The 9,517-nt window shown below is 42.1% G+C and overlaps 2 long non-coding RNA genes across 2 annotated transcripts in view; one reads left to right on the forward strand and one right to left on the reverse strand.

Annotated features, from left to right (window-relative positions):
- Window positions 1–243, reverse strand: part of LOC107835151 (uncharacterized) — an 8,294-nt gene extending 8,051 nt beyond the window's left edge. Inside the window, exon 1 of the long non-coding RNA XR_001660979.1 lies at window positions 233–243. This is a non-coding gene — a long non-coding RNA (uncharacterized LOC107835151). The remainder of the gene's footprint in view (window positions 1–232) is intronic.
- Window positions 244–475: 232 nt separating this feature from the next.
- Window positions 476–7,652, forward strand: LOC107835152 (uncharacterized). The gene is made up of 3 exons (XR_001660980.1): window positions 476–486; window positions 7,215–7,225; window positions 7,565–7,652. It is a non-coding gene; the product is annotated as an uncharacterized LOC107835152 (long non-coding RNA).
- The last annotated feature ends 1,865 nt before the right edge of the window (window positions 7,653–9,517 follow it).

Consider the following 9,517-nt stretch of genomic DNA (forward strand, 5'->3'; position numbering starts at 1 on the left):
TATGGAAAACTTCATATTGTCAACATTTGTATTATGAACCACTGAAGTATGGTTGTACTTTCCTCTGCTGAAAAATTAAAATTAATAAAAATCTAAGTTAAAAAAACAACAACAAAAAGACAATTACCAGAAATATTGTCTTACTATAACTGTATACATGATTTATAATACCTTTTCTACAAAAATATAGCAACATCAATTGCATAAAAACGACACCGAAAACAAGACTTACGTGAAAGGAATGTGCTGGAAGACAACCAACAAGAACTAAAACAGAAAGTACAGCCTGCAGCAGCTGAAATTAATTGTCCCCTAATTGGGTATAATTAGGGGACAATTATACTTAAATCTTAAACTCTGAAAGCACCAAATAAAGTAAAATCAGATCTAGTCATTTGTATAACATAATCCTTAGGTGACATTGTGGTCCACATTACATACCAGTTAGTGGAGGCGACGTAACATCGGTAAAGCAAAAATTTTCATGTTCGGAGCAAAATGGGGGCGGCTGATGACGTCATCGGCCAAAATTATAACTTTTAATATCTCGAAAACGAAAGTTGCACAAACGACAGTTTTAGCTGCACAAACGGAGCACTAACGAAGTAGCCCACTTTGGTTTGTTTTGGAGCAATATGGGGGGATGGTGAACTCTGGATGACCTAAAAAATAATTTTTTGTATCTTAGAAACCAAAACTGCACAAACGAACATTTTAACGGTACAAACCTGCACAAACGGAGCACTAACCATTCAGACTATTTGCTGGATTTTTGACGTGAGTGGGGTGTCAGCTTCACACAGCTGAGGTTCCCATACTGTGGGGCGCGCCCCCTAGGGGTACACAACAGGTCTTCTGGATGACAAAAAACCCCAAAAAAAACAAACAAAAAAACATGAACTTTGTATGCGATGGGTTTTTACCTCAGATTGGCCAACTCGGTTATTCCTCTGTCAATTTGATACTATAGGGGCTTCTGCACTTCCCATATTTGTGTCCTCTGTCACTTTCATCAGCAGTTAAAACTGGGGGGGGGGCAGAAAAAGTTTGGAAACCACTGGCTTAAACTGTAATAATTCAGTCAGAGACGGGAAGTGACTGTAAGTCCTGCAGAGGATCAGATGAGCTCCAACATGTTAGACTGAGGAAGAAAAGACTGGACCAGATGTTTGAAACAGCATCATGGATTAATCGATGTTTCCCATCAGAACCAGGTTATTCTAATGAGGTTTCAGGTTAAACTCTGAGCAGAAGGCAGACAGTCTGTGGACACTCACCCAGCTCCGTCGTACTCTGGGTTTTTGTTTCAGAACATCAGCCAGGCAGCTGGTTGGTTCTGAGTCGGGTGAGTTGTTATTCGGTGCATCTATTCTTATGCATTCCTTATGACCGTGGTTTAGTTCTCTGTTGTGAAATGAATTGTCGAGGTGGGTTTCCAAAATCCAAATGTTAATCTTTGCTGATGACAATATTTTACTTTACATTTGTTAACTTATTTCATATGCTACCAGTGTTAATATCTGCTTTCTTAAGTCCCTTTTGTGTGATTTTACAAGACATGAAATGAAGATTGTGATGCACTGTGTGATTATCCTGCACATCTATTGTACAATCAAATCATGGCACCGATTCATCTGGTGGATTTGGACGCTCCGTTGCTCTTCTCTCTGACATCAGGTCATGTCTCCTCCTCCTCAGAGCATCAACAGGGTGAAACAAACTCTAAAGAGTCTGACAGACACTAGAAGCCTTAGGAGAAACATTAATAAATCCAACACATAAAATAAGAATCTCAATAAACTAGAAGATCATACAAAAAGCAAACAACAAATCCAAAAGTCAGATACCTGAACTAACCGAGGGAAATGAATTCAAGGAAAGCAACAGAACAAAGAGTCCAGCCAAGCAGGGCTGCTGTGGCTCAGGACTCTTAGTGATATTCACATTTACTCAACTGATTTATTCTATACATGACAGATTCACAACAAAAGTCATCTGAAAGAAATTTACAGTCTGTCAAGTTGATTCGGAGCTGATCCAACTATGCAGTCAGTTAAACATTTCAATACAATTCTCAACAATCCAGTCAGGTTCAGTTCATTATTGTAAAGGAAACTGGGTGACAGTTGCTTTGCCTAATAAAGAGACGAGGTGAAGCACTGTTCAGTTTTCAGACGACAGTTAAACAGAAACACCTGGCCAGGTGCAGCTTCAGAGAAAACCACAGGGGCAATCTGGAGATCTTCCTCCAGCGTTCCTTCAGTACTTCCGACTGCCACATTACTCAGTAAGCTGTCAGGATGTGACTTTGTTCATGAGATTACAGCCGGTGGGGCCAGACTGGGAGGCTGCAGCAGAGACGGAGCGGTCCCATTCATCTCTGGATCTCAGAGCCGCTGCAGCACCATCAGAATCAAAACAGCTTTTGGTCTTCATCAGGAACCACCATGAAGACACAGGCTGCAGATAAAGTCCAGTTTTTGTTTTTTTCTTTTTCATTTTGACATATATTAACAAAACAGGTCAAATTCCCACCCATCCATCACTAACCCGCACAAAATCAGAACATCATAAAACAGTTACACAGTCAAGACAACATGTGATAAATACTAAACAAATTGATCCAAATCTTTCCACGAGTAAACATAAAAAAGACAGTTACACAAACAACCAAGCAGTGGCATTAACTTTCATTTGCATTACTGTCATTAACAGTACAGGGTCCCATATCTTCTCAACCACACTGACCATCTTCATTGTGATCTCAGTCTGTCCACATGTAGAGTATTTGCTGGTTCCCCCAACCACAGATCAAATGTGAGCACAGAGTCCTTCTTCCAAAATCTCAGAATCAACCTTTTAGCAATCACCACTCAAAACAAAACAGCCATTTTCTCACTTTTAGTGGCTGATTGGACAGCACTGGAGGGCCCCAAGATGGCAATAATTGGTTCTGGCCTGGGTCCCATTGTTTTCCAAAAATTGTCACAAAAAAGTGAAAGATTGTCTTCCAAAGTGAGTGAAGCTGAACACATGACCAGAAGGAGTGTGTCAAGTGAGCAGCCTGACAACAATTACAAATTGGAGACACGCTTGTAAAGAAAGTGCTCAGCTTCTCCCTGGAATAATGGAGTCTATGTAAAGTTTTGAACTGGATAAGATTGTGTCTGGCATTGACTGAACGGTCTTGTACACTTCCTCAGATAGCTGCTGCTCTAACTCATCCTCCCATGCTTTCTTTATCCTGGTTGTGTCTACAGGTATGCTATTAAAGACCTTATAAAAGTATGACACTGCCCCTTGATTGATAGTGTCACAGCTGCTGCTGAGCTGTGACCACTCACACCTGATCGTCATCACCCTGATCCCCAGCTGCTGCTATATAAGGACGGCGCTTCCCCCTGCACAGCGTCAGATTGTTGTGAAACCCTCAGCGGTAACACGTTCAGGCCTGCTGTAGAAATTTGAGCTAACTGCCCAGTAACTAACCTGTCTGTCTCTTCCTTCTGCCTAGTTGCCTCTCCTGTCCCCGGTCCTGACCCTCTCCACTGGATTAAGACCTCCTGGCTCTGACCCCCTGTCTGTCTGACCCCAAGATCAGGAACTGCCTGATCCCGATCTGGATTCCCTGGTTCTGACCCTGGCCTGTCTGACTAAGAACAAGTTTATTTCTTAATAAACAACTGTTTTGTATTCTCTGTTCAGTCCCTGCGTCCATCAGTGCCTGACCGGGTCAGATAGGATCAAATTTATTTATGTCCTCCAGGGTTTCATGTTTCTTTAAAGCTCCAAAATCCGCTACATTTTTCCTATCCTAGTCCCAAACTTGCAGATAACGGAAAAAGCTTGACAGGGGAAGATTATAGTCAGAACATAACAGTGCAAAAGATGCAGAAGTTCCAGTAATATATAGGTCACCTATCACACCAATGCCCTTCACTCTCCATATCCAAAAGACGGCGTCGCTGAGACCTGGCGCAAAGGAGCGACTTTCACAGATAGGAGTATCAAAATAAACCTCTGGAGCTTTTAGAAATGTTTGTATCTGCTTCTTGATTCTGATAGTATTGCTAATGACAAAATTATTAGTAGAGTGATTTACTGACTAACAGGACTGTTAAGGAGGGCTGTCAGGGACGACTTGCAACAATGCAGACGCTCTAAAGATGACCAGGTAGGGCAGGACCCATCAGATGAGACTGGGCCCTTCCTCCACCAGGCCAGGTTGGATCAATGGAAAGCCCAGTAATATTGCTTGAAATCTGGTAGAGAGAACCCACCCTCCATTCCTGGTTTACATAACTGTTTTTTTTTTTTTTGAGATTCTGACATTTTTATAGCCCCAAATAAAGGGAATAATAAAAGAATCTAATCATCTGAAGTAGGATACACCTATAAAACATGGGACAGATTGAAGTAAATGAAGAAATGGTGGTAACACCACATTTTAATGGCGTTGATCATGCCAGCCATGGATAGAGAGACAGTCCTCCAGAAATCAATATTCTATTAGTATAAAGTGAAGACTTTTGCTCTGCCAGTTCAGATGTAGGAGATGTTCTGTTTTTCTTTTGTTACCATCACAAATATGTGAAGGAATCATAAGCTACCTTAAATGGTGTGGACCTCAAATACACCAGATCAGCTTGATGGGAGATTTTAGGGGGTTTTGCCTAATGCTGGCAGTCAGAGGTTCAATATTGACTGAGAAGAGAAACAGGGAAAGGGGGCTGATGAACAGCAATGTCCTGATGTGCGGTATGTAGGAGGTGAGGTAAACGCAGTAAAGAAAATCACAGATGAGCAGAAGGCTAGGAGCTCAGAAACTGGTAGCAACTGGAACAAATGTAGAGACATGTGGCACAAACAAATGACTGAATAGACGAGGACCCACAGGGAAACAAGAGACAGGGTGGGTTTAAATACACAGAGGGTAATCAGGGGAACGAGGCACAGCTGGGAGCAATCGGGACAACATGAGACTCAACAGAACACAGAAACCTCAATTAACACACAGACAAAAACTAATTCTCACAAGCAAAGGGGCAGGAGATGTTCTGATTAGTAATGCGAATAAATTATTTCTATCCATTTTGTAAACAGGGGTCCAAAACCAAAATTGTTGAGAACATACATTATGTAAGGTCATTCTACTTGATCAAATAAATGCATGTTGTGCATCTAGCCAAACATCAATAGACTCATCTGAATGATTTGAATATAACATATTGAAAAGACGGCACAGATTAAAAAACATATGCCTAGTCTGCCAGTCTGATCCGGGTGGATGATTAAACCTATGTATTTTTTCAGGCTATTGGCTAAAATTTTCCCAAGGATTTTGGTTTCTAGAGATAGCAATGGCATTTGGGTGACAGGATGAATCAACCCCTGGATCTCGGTCAGGTTTAGGAATGAGTGAAATATTGGCTCTGTATAAAGAGGGAGGCAGCCTTGTCACTTGTTTAGAGTGGTTTAACGTACACAAAAGTAGAGGCGATAATTTGAGACTGAATACTTTGAAGAACTTGGCACTGAAGCCGACAGGACCTTTGTTGATGGGAAGGTTCAATTTCCTGTACAGCTACCCTGGCTTCCAGTGCTTCAACCGAATCCGATGGTAGTTTCAGCAGATTCAAATTTTCAAAAAATCTTTCCATATTTCCAATGTCCAATTTTCCCTGTGACTGGTAAACATTAGCATAGAAGTGGTTGGTTATGTATTGTAACCCCAGATTCTATGAGCATAGGCTTCGCCCTTTAACCCTTGTGTGTGTGAGGACTGAGGCAAATGTAGAGGACTGTGGAAAATGATACAAGTTTTACGTGTGTGGAGTCGGCTGGACCCCATTTCTACATACAAGATTAAGGCTATCGCTAGTGGGTTTATGCCTCATGCGCAGCGCAACACTGAATAAAGCTTAGTCCACGCCCACCTATTGGGTCCACCCCACCCTGGTCTGTTTCAATAACGGTCAGACTGGACAAATGGCTCCTTAACAGCCTTTTTCTTCAGCTATTCAGGAACCAGTGAGGCCCACAGTTTAAAGGGCTGCACCTATACTGACAGAAACCTAAATTAGGCTGAAGATGTCTGCTGTAATCCTCTGAATATCTGGAGATGAAACAGATCGATAACGGTTACTTTCTTCCTCCTTCTCTTCGTTTGCCTTATTTTTGTGTCAGTGAAGTAAAATGACTCGGTTCATCAGCAGCTGGCTCCGTCTCTATGGAAACCAGTCCATCTATACAAGTACTGATGATGAAGAACAAAGTCAGAAAAGGTTTGTCAGGGAGGAATAAACAGTGGAGGCTGTTTCCATCTCTGTCCCAGATCAGATAATGATTTCTGTTTGGCTTCTTCAGCAGTCGTCCCACACACACCCACTCATGTCATTTTCCTCTGATATCATAAAGCATTAGACAGGAAATGAACTCCGCCGTCTGTAAACAGCGTCCGATCACCTTCTGTCATCATGAGCACGTCTGAGTTAATCATGTTAACTTCCTGTTGGCTGTGGAAGGAGAAACCCGCTCCGGGTTCTCCCTCACATCTGATGGACAGGATCCGGTGCCGGGCTTTTCCTGCTGGGAACCAGTAAGGTCTGACTGTGGGGAAATGTCCTAAACACATTTCAAGTCATTCAAAGATTAATATCTGAGTCCAAACATCCGTCTTTAATCCAACCTCAGCCTCTTCATAATTTCAGCTCAGAAACCTGAAGGTATCAGGTTTCTGAGCTGAACATGTGGATCATCCTGTCCACATGTTGGTCTCCTCAGAAAACAGCATGGAGAAAATTCATCTCCATAACTGAAGGAGTCTGTGGCGGCTTAAGAGATGAAGCTCAGGATTTATTTCTCCTTCTACCTCCCAACCCTCAGCTTAGTGAAAGAACCAGATCATGAACACAAGAAGCTGAAATGGGTTCCAGAGTAGAGCTGACCTCAATATGCACTTTTTTCTTTAAAATAAAAACACGATGAGCCGTGCTGCTTCATGGGTTTTTGTAGGTCAGTGGTGTCCAAAGTGGGTCCAGGAGGGCTGGCCTCCTGCATGTTTTACTTCTCTCCTCAGTTCATGTTAGCATGTCACAGTAGCATGTTGGCTAACAACTAGAAAATTCCTACAGAAATTTTAAGGGGCCTGCCAAAGTGTACCCGTCGGTTTGGACCCAGCGTTCTGATGCTAAAAATTAGCCTTAATGCTAAAGAAAGCTTCAATGTAGTCAATAAACTGTGGAGTCAGAAGCATGTGGACTAAGCTGTTCTTGTACCATTCAGTATGTGGCACTTACTCCATTCAGTATTCTAAACATGGCTAATAAGTAAAAACATTGGCTAAAAGCTTATTTTAGGTGAAATGCTAATACTAATGCACTGTCTTCCGCAAGCCAGTGCCATAACTTGAGATAAAATGCTAATAAAGGCTCATATTATTGCACTGCATAAGGTGGAGCACTAACTCGAGGGAGAAAGATTATTAAACCTAATGTAATTGCACCGCCTGCAGCGGTTCACCTACTGGATGGTATTAATGAGGCTTTTATTTTGAAACTTTCAGTAAGCTTCATTTGAAATGGCCACACTAATTTCATGTGTAATAGTGATTAGGTTAAATCAGTTATATAATGCTCAAAGCACAAGTAGTTCTGAATGCCAGCTGAGGCCTCCTCTGTAGTAACTGAGTGTTCCGCCATGTTGTAGTTCTGACCTTCTGCTCTGCCCTCTGTATTAAAGTGTTCCGCCATGTTGTAGTTCTGACCTTCTGCTCTGCCCTCTGTATTAAAGTGTTCCGCCATGTTTAGAACTACAGAGTCTTTGTAGCCCAAACCAGCTGCTCTGCCTTTCTCTGTATTATGTTGCTATAGTGATGAATCCTCAGCCAACTGCTGTGTGTGAGACAGAAAGCTGGAGAAGGATTTCTATCTTTACGAGACACCCAGGAAATGCTAATGTTTTTTCTAATGTTCATGTCATGTCATCCTGAGGGAAAAAAACAATAGCTCCCTTCTCGGCATCGAGCCGCATTAACGGTGACTGAAGAATAATAAATAATAAAGAGACATTGCACAATGGGTGCCTGCCATGCAATGCATGGCTTCAGTCACTGCTCTCCCTATGCATTGCTATGGGCAGGCCCCAATAATAACAAAAAAATTCCTGCAGAAATATTACAGGGCCTTCTGAAGTATGCCCATCACTTCATATTTGCCCTGAAAAATAGATCCAGCATCAGAGGCCTGTGACTGAAGGAATGTTCAAGGTGATGTGGATGACCTGACTGACCACTAAAATGCAATGGTTAAATCCCAAATCAGTGAAATTCAGTCCGAGACCAACGACTATAAGCTTCGGACACGTGGTTCTTACTCATGGTCCAAAAAAAACATTAAGTTGATCATTATTTTTTTCTGAAAAAAAATTCAACCTTCATACTAAGGGTTTTAATTTACACTTAAATATTCAGAGAAGTAATAATTTTATGTAAGCAAAACATGAATAGTCACAGGAAATATGTATTCTTCCCACAATGCATTGTGAGACCTGAGTCTGTTCTTGCTTGAGAGACTCGCTGCCTCTGTCTAGGACCCGTTGCTATGGTAATTAATGATCTGCACCTGGGCTGGCTCTCTCTGTCAGGCAGGATGCTGATTTCTATACTTGTGAGACACCTAGCGTCGGTCTCCAGGACCCTGACAAAAAAACCATAATCCCCAGGAAAATTTTGAAAACATTTTACGGGATGTGTATCTATGTCATGACCAACTTTGAGATCAACAGGCCGCTATCTGTGCCTGTGAGGGGGAGTTAAAAAGAGTTTTGGAGTCAGACCTCCACTGTCCTGTGTGTGTGTTTCAGAGAGAAATCTTAGTGATTCTGTGAGACACTCAGCCTAAATTTTTGTCGTTTTTCTCAATTTATGTCGTCATTTTATCTCAGAATCCCACTAAAAGTAATAGCTCCCTTCTCGGCATCGAGCCGCACGTTTTGATACAACTTTTGTGGGGGTTGCACGGTGATGGAAGAATAATAAAGATTAAAGAGACATTCTATTGGGTGTAGAACAATGGGGGCCTGCCCATAGCATTACATGGGGAAGAGCACTTCCCCATGTAATGCTATGGGCAGGCCCAAATAACTATGTGAAATGCTTACAATTGCCTACCTACACCAGTGGTTTCCAAACTTTTTCTGCCCCCCCTGGGCTTACAAATACCTGTTTGGTTGAACGATGTGTGTGAGTGAAGGGGGGTGGATTCTTAGAGAGTCCCTGTTATACTCAGCCCGGCTCCAGATGAACAGGGGGGGAACCGACTTTTTGGGGGGCAAAATGAATCATAGCTGAAGATAGACAACACCAGTAGCCTACAGGCTACTAGTTAACAAGCTTAAGGTGCTGTATTGATAATAGCTAGCTAGTATTCTGTTAGCTAACATTACCTGCATCCAGCAGCTTCACTCAACTCAGTCGGTTAGTTTGGAGGGAAAATTGTGAAAAGTTCTTTGTGTTTTG

The sequence above is a fragment of the Poecilia formosa genome, unplaced genomic scaffold (genome assembly GCF_000485575.1).
Source record: "Poecilia formosa unplaced genomic scaffold, Poecilia_formosa-5.1.2 Scaffold1083, whole genome shotgun sequence".
NCBI classification, from domain to species: Eukaryota; Metazoa; Chordata; class Actinopteri; order Cyprinodontiformes; family Poeciliidae; genus Poecilia; species Poecilia formosa.